Source organism: Crocodylus siamensis, chromosome 6 (genome assembly GCF_052110815.1).
Source record: "Crocodylus siamensis isolate JL-2025a chromosome 6, ASM5211081v1, whole genome shotgun sequence".
NCBI classification, from domain to species: Eukaryota; Metazoa; Chordata; order Crocodylia; family Crocodylidae; genus Crocodylus; species Crocodylus siamensis.
This window is the reverse complement of record NC_143400.1, coordinates 18314508-18331192: the sequence shown is the minus strand read 5'-3', so window position 1 is coordinate 18331192 and position 16685 is coordinate 18314508.

Here is a 16685-nt window from a genome sequence, read left to right as displayed (position 1 = left end):
CTGGCGATGAGGTGACATCCCAGGCAAGCCTGTTTCAGGGTTCACTCTCCACCTCCAAGCTGGCCTCTGTGTTGAGGGTGCTTTTCTTCTGGCCAGCATTCATCTGTATTGTCCCATCCGGTGTTTCTCTCAGGTGATCCATGGCCTGCAGGCCACATCTGGGGGGGTAGTCACTGAACCCGGTTCCTGTTCACCAGAGGAGCACAGTGCTGATCCTGTGCATCAGGCACTTTTGACCTACTACCCCAACGAGCGCAGTACTGTGCAAGGAGCTGAGGGCAGAATTTCACTCAAAGTCTTTGCCGCTGCAGCCTCAGTTGTTCAGGCTCTAGCAAGGTACTAAAAATAAAGAAATGCTGCTTAAGCAAATGGTGCTGTTTCCTGCTGGAGCCCTGCCTTCTTCAATGTGTGCCTTTCTCCTAGCCTCTCTCCACCCCCGCTTTCTGCTGTCCCTCTGGCGTTGGATGTGAAAAACCAAGATGCAGGTGCTTTGCATGTGTAAGCTAGTCAGCACGCATGGCAGCCTGCCCACCCTCCTAGCAGGGCCATGGAAATAGGGGGTAAGGGACCTGAAGGGTGGAATGAGAAATGCATGGCACCATAACAGACAGAGGGCAAAGCCTGTAGCTGTAACACCTGCTTACGTCATTTTTCTCAGCTCAGGTATTAAATAGATCAGCTGTTTGCAAAGGAAACCCCTGTAGTCCCAGCCAGGAGCCAGGGAGGCATGATTCACGCTTTCCTGCCAGTCGGCCTGTGCAAGGACACTCCAGAGAAGTGGGAAGATGCATCATCTGCCATGACTCACCCTCGCTGTGCATGACTTACCCCAGCCTGCAGGTAAGGACTCACCTGCCCTAGGCTGAGTCACCCCCATGCGCCTGTGGCCTGATGGGCCATCTGATCCTTCAGCAAGGTTTCTGATCCAATACCGCTGCTTCTCAGACTGGCTCCGGATCTTGTGTCTTATCTGGTGCTCACCCTTGACACCGTCTTCCTCAGACAGCAGAGCCAAGTCTTTCTTCCTAGTCACACCATCTTTCAGAAAGGACACGGCCAGTATAGTCCATGAGAACTTCCTGCCACAACCACGGCAGGCCTCACTATCACCCCTCCATCCAGGGGTAGGACCAGTACTCACAATAGCCACGGCTCTGTTGTGGTCTGTCAAGCAGCCACATAGTCCCCTAGCAAGGGCTGTCTTGCAGCCAAGTCTCCGGGCTGCTTCACACAGCAGACACAAGCCTCTTGGAGGTAGGCCTTGTTCTTTTAACTCATAGGGACAAAATTTTGGCTTTAGTTATGAATGTAAAAGCTTCCACCCCTGCTGCTGGTCTATGTGGGGCTTTGTTGCTGTTAGATGTGATGGGCCCTTTTGTGCAGCTTTGGGTTTCTTTTTCAGTTTAATAAATACATACAAAGAGCAAGGACATTTTATACAGGAATATGTTAAAAGAACAGCCCAGGTGAAGTGCTTAAAGGTTGGGAAGTGCCACAAAGAAAGTTGGTGGCAACAAAGTTGTTGGCCATTTAGACACTGTGACGCTGCCTTTAATTGCATAGCCCCATTACTCTTGGTGCGGGGCATGTTATCAGGAGTGGAAGAGGCAGGAGGCGCTGATGTCTTGTTAACAGTGAGATGCGTCCTGACCAGAGGGAAGAGATGAGTTAGTGTGGGGGCTCAGCAGGCAGGCCGAAAACCTGAAACAAGACTTGGCCCGGATTGAGCTGAATTCAGACATGCTCATTTTGCCCCTCAGCACCTTCTGACATGTTTGTTCTCTCCCATGATGAAAGGTTTTTGGTCGAGGGACTTGCAAGTACAGGGAAATGAAGGGCTGGGCTCCCCACACTGCTGGAGGAGAAGTCCCTTTAACACAAGTCAGTGCTTAGAGCATATTCCCAAGATATGGGGGCCCTGGACCCACTTCTCTCCTGTGCATGAGGGGATGTGAAAGTGCCCCCAGACTGATATCCCCACCACCGACTATTGGCTCTTGTGGAGCGTGTGACGGGAGGGTCTCTCTCCATCTCTCCTCAGGAAACACATCTGCTTTATACAAACAACTGAATATTCATTGGAGCAAGGACTGGAGCCCAGGTATCCTACGCCGAGGTGAGTGTCCTCACCATGATGGGGATACTGGGGAGTCGGTAGTGGGCTCCGTCAGTCCCTCTCTTTGGATCTGTCCTTCCTGGCACAAAGTACTGAAATATTTATTACGGCAAAGACCAAGGGGAGACAACCCAGCATGACAGGTAGTGGGGACGGACACCTGCCTAGGAAGGTCTGTCATGCATACAGAGCAAAGCCGTGCCAGGAGGAGAGCCTGAGCAGGCCCTTCACAATCACTCTTGCACACTCTGCAGGGCCCTGGAGCCCAGCAGTTGGGGCACTCTCCAGAGACTGGAGTAGCTTCATACCATAGTAGGACCAGATTGCTGCTGTAATCCTGATTATCCAGAACTAGGGGACAAGCAAGGCTTGATAGGAACCAAAGTATCTCACCGGACCAGGTGTGCAGCTGGCAGGGCTGTTGGACGAGCTTTTGGAGGCAAAGTGTCAGGGCTGGGAAAGATGCAGGTACTGTCTAAGTTACACCCCAGGCAGAACGAATGGCTGCTGGATCCAGATGGATCCTGTGCTTCCTTGTGGCTCCCAGGCAGTGATATCCAGGTCACCACTGGGGCAGTTGCTATACCCTAAGATAGGGAGTTTGTAGACACCACTCCAGACAAAGACGGGTCCTTTGTGCGGTCTAGATCCAAACCCTGCATCCAGCTGGACTGGCGGGAGATCTCAAGGGACAGCTACACAGGACGAGCCTGGGGACAAAGGTCCTAGTTGTATTGGACACCAAGCACAGAGTCTGATGGTGCTATGGCTCCTTAGCACAGACCTGCTTTCTCTGCTGTCCTCTGCACCCTGTGGGTGATAAGAGCCCTCTGCCTTGGGAACGGTCTTCTTCAATGTACTTGGTTTGCCTGTTTTCATGGCTCTTTCCTTGGCCTGTAGCTGCTTCTGAGAACTCCTCTTTGCCCCCTGGGTTTACCGCCCTCCTTCTCTTGTAAGCGGTGACTTTTATTTACATTGTTAAACGGGAGCATGTTCAACTCAGTGCACAGCTAAGGCTACGTCTGCTCCTTCCCAGACCAAGGAAGGGCACTCTGTGCCTGAGAGCTCATCTGCCATCTCCCAGCAGTACAGTAGGTGCAGCAAAGGCTGTTCCCAAGCAAATGGTGCTTCTCACAAGCCCCAGAGGCATATTTATGACTCCAGCCCTCAGATTACACAGCCACTTTGAGCCAGAGCTCACAAATTGTTTCAGGTCAATGGCAAACACGTTCCTCGGTGAATTTGGTGTTCATGCAAAACACTTCACTTGGATCTGATGGTGGGTGAGGCCCAGGCTGCTGGTTAGCAAACCAGGGCTCAGCTCCTGCTCTGGCCCAGGTCCCCTGTGTGGTACTGGGTGGCTGATGAAAGCAGAGGGTGCAAAGGGTGCTAGTTATGTGCTCCTCATTTTCTAGGCATGGACAGTGGAGCACTGGGGTCTGAGGAGCGCTCTCAGCTGTCTATGCAGTCAGGGGCATTAAAGGGGGAGGTGGCCCAAGCAGTCTCCAGCTCAGCTCCACAAACTGCCAGACATTTGCCTGTTTAGTCCTAGTCCCTCAGAGCCTTGATTCCCTGCCTGAAAATGGTCTGATAGTTCCTCTCTCTGTCACATGGGTATGGGAGAACCACCTCCCCGATGTCTGCCTGCACTTCAGAGAGCTCCAGAGCAAGAACCAGGAGAAGCTAAAGGTGATGGGCCTTGTGCAGATGCTGCTAAAGATATGCCCTGAAGCCAGGCGGTGAGTGATGAGGAGGAAAAGGATTATCCCAGAGGACCTCCAACCCTCAGCTGCATCCTCAGGGCCAGCACCTGCCTGGGGAAAGCAGCAGGGAGTCACATGGTGGAAGCACGTGACACTTTCTTCTCTGTTCCTGCCTGCATTCTGGCTACAGCTGTGGTTTGAATCATCTCCCCTGCAGCTTTTGCCTCCCAACATCATTTTGTCCCAGCAGCTCCCCCTGCCCTCTCAGCTCTCAACAGGAAATGCTTGGCATGAGCAGGGGTGTTCAGAAAGCACCCAGCCTCTTCTTCTTGGCAGGTTTCACAGGCTGAAGCGCTGATACTTTGGGGGTATGGACAGACATAATGTTTATACCACCTTTAGTGGCTTCAAAGTGCTAAGATCTGAGTGGACGGATGACACAGTGTGGCAGCACTACACAGCAGCCCAAATCATGTATAATAGCCCTGGATGAAAGAGTGCTAGCTCTGAAGTGCTAAGCAGAGAAGGCTGTGGCTCAGCCCACCAGCACCCCATGGTGCTTTGCATCTCACCCCTCCACCTGCCCAAGGTGGTTATTCCTTCCCAGGGTCTGACTCACCTGTAGGACAGGACAGCTCAGGTGTCCCTGGTATCAGGGCAGACCCACTGACTCTCCCCACCCTTATCCTCAGCACCAGGACCTGGCTGCCTTAAAAATTGTACTTTATTTGGAACAAGCAACCCGTCCCTGAACTGACTTGTCCTTATGACCCTTGTCCTGCCCTGCAGTCGGGCACGGCTCGAAGTTTGCCAGGGCCTCCCTCATGGGAATGCCCTGACGGCTGCAGTGCTGGAGAGGCTTGGTTTCTAGGGTATGGTAGCAGCTCCTGGGCCTCCACTGCCAGGCCTTGGGGAGGTCTCACCCTTGGCTTAAGGATGGGAGGCAGCAAACAGACATAATTGCCCTCCAGAGCAGATGCCACGTGTGGGTGCCCCAGTGCATGCCTAGTGCCCTGTACCATGCCTAGAGGCATCAAAGCACACTCCACAGCCATGTGCTGGTAGTTAAACAACTTCCTCCTGGCATCCAGACATCTGCTGCATTGCGGCATAAGCCCCATAAGGGGTGGGTAGACTGGGTTCCCAGTAACAGGGGGGGATAGTCACCCTATCTAGCTCTGTGCTGGCTGCTGCAGGCAAACAATCCCTGTATTATAAGGGGAGGAGCTATGGGGACCGTGGTATCATGGGCCTTGTGTGGCCACTCATCAGCTCCTTGTATGAATTGTCTTCAGTAGCCCACGATGCCTTTCAGCACGGAGGAGAAGTAGTCTGTGTTGTTGATGTGCCCTGATCCACAGCGCGCTGGATGGTGACGCATGGCAGTGAGAGTGCCACTGATGGCCCCAATGCAGTTCATAATCCCCATACAGGAAAATCTCGCTGTGGCCTCCTGTGGTTGGGAAGTTGGAGGATCCATGGCTCCTGCACCTTCTGGTAATGCAGCACATCTCCTAGAGGGCCAATCCAACCACAGACTTATCCAGGCAGAAGAGGCTGATGACAGACCAGAGCGTACAAGGGTGCCAACTTCCATATGCTGCAGTGACTACCACGGCCATTTGGCTGCGAGCTTCTTTCCCATCCAGCCTGGTTTGGCTCCTTCCCATCCCCATCTGAGAAAGATCTTTGTGAGCAGGGTCCCAGTGACAGTGCCAAGGTGACCCGAGCAGTGGAAGAGTTTCTGGACATGCAGGATAAGGCCATCTCCAAGCTGCAGCTGTGCTGGATCAAGTGCATGCATGTCAACGGGGAACTACACCGAAAAATGAACAAATGGTTGACTGCAAAGGATGCTTCTTTTGTCTGAAAGTAACTGCGCCTCAGCCACCTGCCCCCTCCAGCCTAGCACCCTGCACCCCACTTGCGGCCTGAAAACATGTAATGCTGCCAGCGTCTCGGGGCTGTGCAGGAATTGTGCAAGACGGGGTGGAGAGGGTGGAGCACTCGGGAAGGCCAAGGAAGTGCACAGGAAGTGTGAGCTGGGAGGATGCTGGCCAGGGCCTAGGAGGCAGTGCATGGACTGCTTCCTACCCACACCAGCACCTGTACAGACTGCAAGGGAGCAGACGACTGCTGTCACAGAGGATCAGTCCTGTGTCTCTTCTCAGGCTATCCCTCCGGCTCATCTATCCCCTGGACTCTTGCCCTCTGGTTCTCAGCCTTCAGGAGGAGGCCATCCCTCCCCTGAAACCTCCCTGGACTTCTAAGGGAGCATCTTTCTCTAGAGGCCCCAGTTGATGGGATAAGCAGGCACGATTCCAGTGTGCCACAAGGAGTCCTGTGAGCTCCTCTCCCCTTCTCAGGGGAACCCTTTCACTTTGAAGGGATAAACAGTTTGATTAAGCTAAAAGCTCTCCCTTCCTTGTAACGATTCTCTTTGAAGGTTGTAGGCAAAGCCAAAGTGGGAGCAATTTCTCGCAGCAAATCCACTGCTGACTTCTCCTGGGAAAGACGGCTCTGTGCAGAGCGGGGAGGGAGAGCGCCGGAGCACAAACGCGGCGAGCAGCTTTGCTTGACGTCAAGTCATTTTGTTCCTGCAATTTTAGAGCTAAATGGCAAATGGGAGCAAACTGCTGAGCAGCACAGTGGGGAACGGGTCAGGGTCACCGCATCGCTCAGCTGGTGCAAACGATCGACTCCGTTGTGCCAGTTAGCACCAGCTATCTATCAGTAGGGAATGGGAGTGACTCGTTGAATAGAGGGGAAGTCCTGGAGCACGAGGAAGAGTCCTGTCAACAGGTCATGTCACAACTGATCCCAGCGCAGTGCTGGAGAAGCTGCCAGAGGATGTTACCTGTAAGGGATTAAAGGAGAGTGATATAATGAATAGACAGAGGTAGGTAGCTGTGTTAATCTGAAGTCAGACAGAGGGCAGGGTAGATTTGCACCTTGTAGAGTAACTAAATAAGAGATGTCTGGCATGAGCTTTTGTAAGCATGAGTTCACTTCATTAGATGCAAGATACAATACAATATTGTAACGTAACGTAATGGATGTCATTTGGTGTGGAGGTATAGCAATAGGATTTGTCACAGAAGAATATTGCCCCATTGGGCAATCACCCAATGCAGCTAAATATATTTATCAGTGAGCTAGAAGAAGATAAGTCAGCTCTGATGAAACCTGTAGATGAGACTGAGATGGGTGGGATAACTAATGAAGCTATACAGGGAGATATATGCCACATAGCAAAGTGGGCTCATTTGCATTTGCAGGCCGCTGGATAGAAGGTAGTAGCAAAAAGCAAGGTGCATTTGTCTTGTGTAGGGGAGGACTTGTGTCCCCAAAAGCAGTTATTTTCAAAAGGACTCTGTCTCCTGTCTGATGCTGGTGTGATGTCATGGTGACAAGAGCTAGTGCAATTCCTGGATGAATGAGGAAGTGAATATCAAGCCTGAATGGCATTGCAGAGATGATTATTTGGGTAATGTGTCCAGTTCTGGTGTCCCCATTTCTAAACTGAATGCAAGGGAATGAGAGGTCTCCCACCATGGAAAGAAGGTCACTAAGGACCCTGGGCTCTTGCATTTAGTAGAAAGGCAGAGCCAGATCCAAAGGCATCTGAGACTGGACAAGTTCTGGTTAGAAATAAAGGCATGTTTTTAGCAGCAGGAGCAGTTAACCATTTCCATAGGGAGGTGGTGGATTCTGCATAGCCCAAGGTCTCCAAGTCAGGATTGTTTGTCTGTTTAAAAATGTGTTTTAGTTTCTAAGGTGATAGGAGGTGCAGGAAGCCTTGGGTGGAATTCGCTATCTAGAAGTGGAACAAATCCTAATGATCCCTTCTGGCTTCCAAAGTCTCTGGCTTGGATAACATCTGCTATTAGGAAGCCTGTATCCTCTTCTAGGGAAGCCTGCTATCCTTGAAATAACTGATTTTAACCAATCTTTTCCCTTAATATTTATTCCATTATTTGTGTTTACCGGGCATTAATTTGAAGCATATTTAGGGTGGGTTCCTACCAGATGTCCAGGGGACACAGTGTGTGTCACCAGCTGGACTAGTTCTGGCTCCTGGTCCTCTTTGGATGGTGTCTCCATGGACAGGAGATCCCCTTGGGGTGATCTGCCCTGTATGGCTGTGATACCAGAAAAAGCTAGGGCACATGCTATATGCATCAGGGTCTTGCTCGTCACAGCTCTTGCCCCTGGTGATTTCTTGTGTCCTGCTCCTTCAGGAATGTTGTCTAATGCAAAAACATCCAGGCCTCAGGAACAACTCTGCCTCCACCACTGATTCCAGTGAGATTCACAAAGAGCAGATTCCTCCTCTGCTTGCCCCTAAGCCATGAAGAAGTCAAAGCATGGCAGCACTTCCAAGAGCAAAGTGTTTCTGCAGAGACTCAGCACAGCCATGAGAAAGAACGTGTGGGTAAAATTCAAATGCATCCAAGTAACATTCAGGGCAACAAGCAACCCAGAACATGAATGCTCCAGTAGTCTCATTAGGACCTATATTACTTTGGTACCTGCATTTTGGATTCAGGGTTACCTATATTTGCTCTGAGCAAACAGGCCCCTCACTGCCCCCCAGGCTCTGTTGCAATTTATGCATGAGGTGGGCTAGGGTCTAAACAGTAAGTCCCAGAGAGGGGCCGGTCCATTAGACATGCCCTGAGCACTGCCCTGAGTTCAGGATAAAGAACAGCAGCCATAGCCACTTTCACTCCAGAGCATGGCTGGAGAAGGCAGCTTTCTTTTAGATGAGAGCCTAGGAGTTACAGCATTGCTTCAGTGGTGAGAGTCTGGTTTCTAAGCTCGCCCAGAGACAGCTTCCTGGAGGGGCACCCTCCACTCCTCCCATAGAAACAAGGCTTCTCCATAGCCACAAAACTCTAATCGAGCAGGTTGGGTATGCTGCTGGGTTCCCATCCCTGCTCTCAGGATCACTTCTGCCGCTTTCAGTGACTGTCTAGTGTGAAACACGGGTGTGTCAGCCAGTTATGACAATTTTGAGATACAATAATGTGTGCAATGAGTAGGAAACTACACAGCAGCGGGGAACACTATGGCAGCCTTGTCAAGCGCGCCTGTTGTTTACAACTGTCAAGAAGTCCAGTAAGTGGGCACTGTCCGCAAAATGGCTTTATTTAGAAATGCCCTTTCCTTTTGGAAATGCCCTCATATACAGGGAGCTCACAGAGCAGGGCAGGGGCCCACATCCCTGTTGTCTCAGCTCCATAGCCTAACCCCAAGGCTAGAGAAGCAAGCTGTCTCTTGCGGCCTGTGATCCAGGCATGCCCTTTCCAGGGATGGTGCTCAGCCCCACAATGAAGTCTCTAGACTGCTGTCCAGCACTAGTGTGGCTCTGGCTGTTTCTCAGCTGTGGACCAGCTCCATGGAGTGCTTTGCAAAGGATGAGAGCAAGCTTGTCTGGGGCAGGTGCATCTCAGCAGAGCACAGGATACTTCATCACAGAGGGGCTGCTCCTGCCAGGTTGATCACAGCCACATGTAAGAAGGAGCCACAGGAGAGGGAGGGAGTGACAGACTCTTCCCAGTCTGAAGCACAAGCCAGCTGGGGGCTCCCAGGATGAGCTGTGGGCAGGGGAGGGTGCTGGGCAGGACTTCCGTTGGCTTTGATGAGTTGCTTCTCGAGGGTCTCCAGGGTCAAGCGTCCTGGTAACACAAGAGATCTAAGCCTGCCAGTGCGACCAATGGCCCCAGCACCAGAGTGAACAATGAGACTCATCCCCGACCCAGCTGGCATGGAAGCAGTGCTGGGCCCAGCAGGCACGTCCACTCGCAACAGGTTGTGCCAACTGCAGCGATAATCAGAAGCAAATGGCTGCAGGCAGAGCTGGGTGTCAGCCCAGGCCGAACACCTCCTCCAGATAGGAGGCAGCCTGGCAGCCAGCAGCGTGCTGGCGGGAGCTGCAGCAGGGGAGCACCTGGAGCTCTCTACATGCCCTCCTGCTCCTGCACCAGCCACTGCCCAAGGGCCAGGGGACACCTGGTTCATGACTGGCTGTAACAGGTTGCCCTCCCCAGTGCCATCTTCCTGGTCATCCGCACCTTAACATGCGGCGCCCTTGAAGCCCTCTTTGGAATTCTTCCGTCCCGCCCTAATCTCGTCTGCCACGTCTTGATGGAAGTTGTTATGCAAGTGGGAGACTGCCTATTATGTTGGGTATGTTGGGGTCTCCCCTAAGATGGCTTGCCCCCCTTTTTTTCTAGCTAGGTCTCCCCGTCCAAACCCACTACACAAGGTTTGACTCTGAGGCTCTAGCTTTTTCTTCCAGTGCCTGGAGGCTCATGACCCTCTTTTCTGCTGCCTTCTAGAGCCTGGCACTTCCTGGCCCTGAGGTACAGGTTCAAAATCAGGGTGCAACCCGTGAACCCCGCACCTTGTCAGTCCAAATGGAAAAAGATGCACCCCAGGGGCACCAGGCCTCCCTGGCCTTTTTAAGATCGTTCTTTGAGCGCCAGGGTTTGAATCGCCCAAAAAAGCTGCGCCCTCACTGGCACCGGGGCCTGTGCCCCCCCAAAAAGCTGCACCTTCAGTGGCGCCGGGTTCCCACTCCTTAGTGGGTCCCCAAAATGAGGCCTGCTCCATCCCCTAATAGCCTCTCCCAAACCAGCAGTCTTCCTCAATAATCACAAAATAAATAAATAAATAAATAAAGCTAAGCAGCAGGTCAACTTACATGAACCTGTTTCGGGCCTCGGCTCTGCACCATCATCCACAGTCCTGGCTGGGGTGCAGCCACCATCTCTCAGGGGCTTCTATAAATTCCCCCTTCCCGCCGTGGGCCGCTAGCGCCCCAAGCTTCTTCCTGGAGCTCTCAGCAACACTGCTTCCCCTTCGGCTGCTAACCCCTTACTGCTGTTCAACCCCAGGTTTTTATAGTCCTGCCTCTCCCGGTCAGCTGACTAGCCATCCAGGTTCAACAGTTAACCCCTTCCTCACCAGCCCTCCATGCCCAGAAAGTTCTGGCCTTAAAGGGGCGCATGTGCTTCCCAATAACAGGGTTAGGATTCCCTGTTACACTGGCCTAGGGCACTGGAAGAAAATTGGCTCCTCCAGGGAACGCTTAAAGCAAGGGTTGGAGTCACCATGGTCCTGGAGGCCACAGATAAACCTGGGCATGGGTGTCCTCAGGCCTCGCTCAGAAATGCTCCTTTATGCCAAGCATGCGTATGAGCTTGTTCGGCTCTAGCTTCCCAAGAGACAGCCCTCCCCACCCCAGCCCTGAGCTGTCCCTGGTCCCCACACTATATCACTGCCTTCCTGGTAATGAAAGGCCCAGAAATGGACAAGGCATCCCCTGTGGGTTGAGTTCTCAGGGCCTTGATGACAGAAATGCCCCAAACCACAGGGACAGGGAGTGCCACCATCTCACCTGGCAATCTCCTGACACGTCCGGTCCCAGCCTAGGAGCCTGTCAGCTCTGTGATGGGCCAGTAGGGGGCACTCCTGCATCGAGCCGCCCACCTCCCTGCGCCCAACCACCTGCCAGGCTCCGGATGCCTCCCTGGGGTGCCTTATGTTTGGCCTGACCCCTTCCCGGAGCACACTCGCTAGCCTGGGGGTAATGTTGCCACCACCACCCCAAGAATGGACTCACTCCCGGCCCTGTGTCCTTGGGGTAACACAGGCCTAATGTCCTACGGGTACTCGACCCAGTACAGGCACTTGGGCACTTCTCCAAGTCCGGGGGCAAAAAGTACAGTCTCCCTTAGTCCGCAGACCTAAGGGGTCTCTTAGGCATAATTTAGACCCACCCCTCAATAAGTCTCCCACACCAGTCACAAAGGAAGACTTTACTGGTTACAGGGGTAGGGTGAAAATAGGGTACAAGATTGAGCAATACCCTAGAAATCCTAAAGAGCAAACAGTCTGGCTGAGGTAGCCTTTTGATCACGCATCTGTGTTACTGCCAGCTAGATATCTATCAGATCTCGAGTAGCTTACTCACAAGAGTCTTCCAGAGGGTGGTGAAGTTTCCCTCTGGAGGCAGGCCGTTTCTAGCTCATGAGTCTGGGGGAGAGAGCCAATTTTAGATGGTCATGCTCCTCTGTGTCCCCCACATGGCTGCTGCTTCACCTCTTGGCCGAAGAGACCGTCTCCTCCCCGTCCTAACTTATATAGCCCCTGTGACCTCATTCACCTGGTCCGGTGGAGGCCAGCCCCGGTTGGCTGTCAGCCAACCAATTTGAAATGCATCACCTGTTACCGGGCAGATTCCAGCTCCCCAGGTAGAAACCCCCCACCAGGTAACTGATGCCAGTCCCGTGGGCAGAGGGAGCAGGTTCCCCCTCCCTCAGGATGCAGCCAGCTCAAGTTACCTAAAGAGACAGGCTGAGGGTGCGGTCTCCTTTGCTGAGCCCACCCTCCTCAAATGGTCACGGCACCGAGATTTTATCACATTGTCACAGGGCAGAGATTTTGGGGAGAAACCAAGGTGGCTTTCTGCCACAAGCTCTCCCTGCCCATGGGGCTCAGCCGCTCACAGCACCTGGCTCAACATGTACGCTCTCCATGAGGAATCTGGCCTTTGCTTCCAGACAGATCAGCTGCATTTTCCCGAGGAGCATCCCCTGGGGTTATACTGAGCCTGTCTGTGATCTCTTCGGGCCCCTTCTGACAATATACGTATCTGTGCAGGTCCTTCCAGCTCACCACAGTGTAACAACGGGCAAATTTTATTGAAGCAATGGTTGCCCCTCTTCCAGCCACTAACTACTATGGCATGGGAAAACAGCGCTGTAATGGCTGCAGAGCCCCGGCGTGCCAGCGCCCTGGTTCACACGGGTTACGGGACTGTCTTTAATTACACAGCTGCCGTGCTGCGTTCTGCAGGAAACTCGCCTCATTCTGCGTGCAGGATGGCCAGTGTTCGCGGAGTGAGACATCTGTTCAGGAATTGCTTTATATCTTCATCTCTCCTTGTGCGGCCTGAGGCCTTGTTTACTGCGTAGCCACCAAATCCTGCTCCGAAAATCTTCGTCCTGGTGGATTTTGCCGCTGCATTCGACACTTACGATGTCAGAGCCTCCAAAATATTAATGAATGAATGAAACTTCACAGCGCCCTTCTGACACAGCGAGAGAGATAATCAAGCCATCCCAGGTCCTGCTCCTATGCTGCAGCTGCTAGATAAACTCTTAACTTCCAGCAGCTCCCTGCTTTGTTCATTATACATGTTCCATCTTACACCGCTAACTGAAGCATTGGTCCTAAACACAGCAGCTTTTCATGACAGTACTCTCTCTTCATTAGCCACCACCTGCAGAGAAAGAGGCAGGGGTTCCCTAGGACAAAAGGAAGTCATTGTGCCATTAAAGGCTGTGCTTTAAGACCTCTGTGTTCAGGGGAGGAGGTAGTGTGTGTGCCCCCCTTGGTCTGGCATTTCTGTTTTCTGAGTGCTTGCCCCAGTGACCTCAAGGTGATCTTAACAGGCTGTTGTTGAATGAAGTGTCCTGGGTTTTGAGAGAGAAAAATGAAGTCAACATTGTCCGCGAGCTTGTATCCAGAGAGGTCCCAGCTCAGGCCGTGAGAGAGGCTCCAGCCTTCTAGCTCTGGAGTCAAGGAGTGACCGGGGAACCTGTCACCCTCCCTGGGCAGGAGCACGGCTGCAGGGAGCGGCGCGGTCAGGGTTCCCGGTGCTCCTCCTGCCCTGGGGGGAGGCTGATCAGGGAAGTGGCACCAGCGGTTCGGCCAGCGCATATGGATGGTGCTTCCATTGTGAACAGCAGTGGAGAGGCAGGAGCCTGGTCTGCCCCATCAGAGGGGGGGGACCTAGGACCCTCTAAAATATCCCACTTGCCCAATCCATAAACCCAAGGGAATAACCCCTGCCTTCCAGCTAACCAATGGGAGCAAAGTCCTTCAGTATAAGGGCTGCGAAATGCGCAGAGGTATTATCCCAGGCTAGCAGGGGAAGTACGACTGCACTCAGGTTTCTAGGCTCTGAGCCCAGCGATCTCGCTCTAAGCTAAAGGGAGGTTTGGCAGTGGAGAGCTAAAGGCTGGCATAGTATGGGGGCTTGGGAGGATGCTCTGCCTGCAAGGATGCTCAGAAAAGCACGGGGCAAATCCTAGTTTCCTCCGCAGGCTAAACAGCCAGGTACGCAGCTGTCTGCGTGCAAGCTATGGTGCTTTCATGGCTTTCAGAAGCCATTTTCCCCGGGGGCAGTAAGGACCCACCCAAATGCACATCTCTACTGGATGTGGAAAAGCAGCACTGGAGGCTTCCTCTAGCCCAAGAGCCTGGGGCACTTCCCCAAAGAGCAGAGGGTTTGCACCTGTTTCTCCTATTGCCAGCCAAGGGCTCTAACTGCCTGGGCACCAGCCAGATGATGCCCGGAGTGCTTCCTTTTGAAGCTGAGTAGCCAGGAAGGGAAGATCTGTGCCAATTAGGTGCCTCCAGTTTATAAGCACTTGCCCCCAAGAGAGTGGTACAGAGAGCCGGGATTGGGCACCTTTGCTGTGAGCAGATAGCACCACCACGGTGTGACCCAGAGGGCCCAGGTGCTGTGCAAGGAGCTGAGCCCTGGGTGGATCTGCATTCCCAGCTCTCTCGGCCAGAAAAACGTGGGTCTGTGGGTGTGACCCCCTCCCTCCCAGGTGCCACTGACACCTCCTGCCAGCACCTGAGTGCTCAAGTGAGAGATCTGCCTCTAAGCCCCTCAGCCTGAGGGCATCCAGGCACTTCCCAGAAGTGTCTTCACCACAGTCTTGGGGCACCTTCCAGCTTGCCCCTGGAAACTGGACCATTGTGCAGTATGAGTGACTAATTCAGCAGGCGAGAGTCAGTAGTCCAGTGCCTCCTCCCGGATTTATCCAACAACTGTCTCATACAAAATGCAGGAAGCCCCTAGACTGAGGGGACCTAGGATTTGGGGCCCTCACTCCCGGGCCAACTGCTGCTACCTCTATGCTTGTCCCCAAAACACGGACAGCAGCACTGCTGTCACTGCCCCCGCCGCTGCCTCTGGTTGATGAAAGCAAGGGTCCCTGCTCTGTGCACTGAGCTCAGCGCTGCTACTCCAAGAAGGGGTCCCTCCAGGAGCACAAGCTCCCCATGCGTTTTTGGCCTGCAGAAGAGGCAGGGCAGGAGCAGGGTGCTGCATTGCTCAGGAGGGCATGGTTAGGTGTCTCCGGGTCTTCGCGGTCCAAAGAGGCTCTGCAGGGGTTTGGGGGCTGCTTGCAACATAGGTGCCTAAATTCTGCCATTCAGGTGTCTAGTGTGGTCCCATGCTGGATGCAGTACAGCCCTTCTGTAGAGCTCGCCCTCAGTGCGCAGGGATCGGCACAGCTGTGAGGGCAGCACCCTCATGGACACTCTTGCTCTCTCGGGGTTTTCTCATAGTTTCATAGTTTCTAGGGTTGGAAGGGACCTTTACTCAAGTGCGAGCTGTCCCACAGGAACCCGTGACTTCCAGAGCGGCTGAGCTAGAAGAGGTAGAGAGAGCAGCGGGCAAAGCGGGGAATATGGGGCTTGTGGGGAGGGTGTGTGGGGAGACGGGATTTGAACAGCAAGAGGCATTAAGGAAGTCTCTGCAGGCACAGGAGAAGGGCAGCGCAGGATGCCAGGAGAGAAAGGGCAGCAAGTGTGCAGAGGTTGGGGCAGGGAGCCAGGAGCGCTCCCAGCTAAAACGTGCCGGCAAGGGCAAGCCAGGCACGGTCCTGGTGGCTCAGAGAGTGGAAAAGGGGATGTTAAACAAGACCTCTCTTAACCCAGCCACTGCTGGAGCAACCCAGTCTCTCCCTGTCCTGCCTGCGGATGGCCATTGCCACACGTGGCTTAGGGACCCATGGCCACTTCCCAGTCTCCATCCCAGTACTCCCAGCCATGCCGTTCTACACTGTTTCTTACTAGGGTGAGACTCACAATGAGAGCGAGACACATGGCCTGTGTCCTTCCCCTGCTAATGTCACAGCCCAGCTGACGCTTCACCAGCCCAGCTACCTCTTGCTTCTGGCCTATTGCCCTCTGGTGCGGAGCAATTCCCTGTCCTAGCGCATGCTCCGTTATTGAAGGAGGACAGAGGCGAGGCTCTGAGGGTGATCATCTCTAACGCAGGAAACTACCAGCATCCCTCCTGTGCCTAGTCCTGAAGCTAAGGCCTATATTCATTTTCCCCAGACCTCCAAGACCCCTCTTTCCAGTTTTTCTAGGACCACTGGGAGGGCAGCAGGTGCATTAGGGAAATCCCTCCTGCCCCAGGACTTGGGGCAGCCTCACTGCTTCATGTGTGGCGTTCTTCCCTTATTCCCTGTTCAGACGTGTCTTCCACAGTCTCCCTGTGACAGATGGGTTTGAAAGGTGTGCAACTCTTAGTCCTGGGTACGGAGCAGCTCCATGCTGGCTGCGTGGCTCGCTGCGGGGACATCAGGCACGTGCAGTCCCTGGTGCCACTTGCGGCACCAGCAGCGTGGTTGTGGGGGGGAAGCGGGGTGGTGCTCCTCACGGTATTCAGAGGCAGAGAGAGGCCTGTGGGCAGCACTGGTGACCAACATGTGGGAGAGGTCAGGGGCAGCAGGGCCTTTGAGAAGGAGGCCTAGGAGGAGATTTGTCAGGGGTATGCTGCTCAGTCCTTGCCAGTCGCTGGCTGGGGCAAACCTGGTGGAGCTGTGCTAATGTGCGACATGGCTGCTGGAGCCTGCTGTTGCATCCCAGGGTGGGTGGAGGGCCTGGGGAACCATCGCCTGTGTTAAGAACAGAAGCTCTTTTTCCCCAGTGCTGCTTCTCTCCGGCTGTCCCTTGAGCCCGCCAGGCTGGGCTGCAGGGGCCCTCGGGGCTGCGGTCTGGCGGGGCTTTGTGCAGACACAAGGTGGGTGGGAGAGCAGGATTTCAAA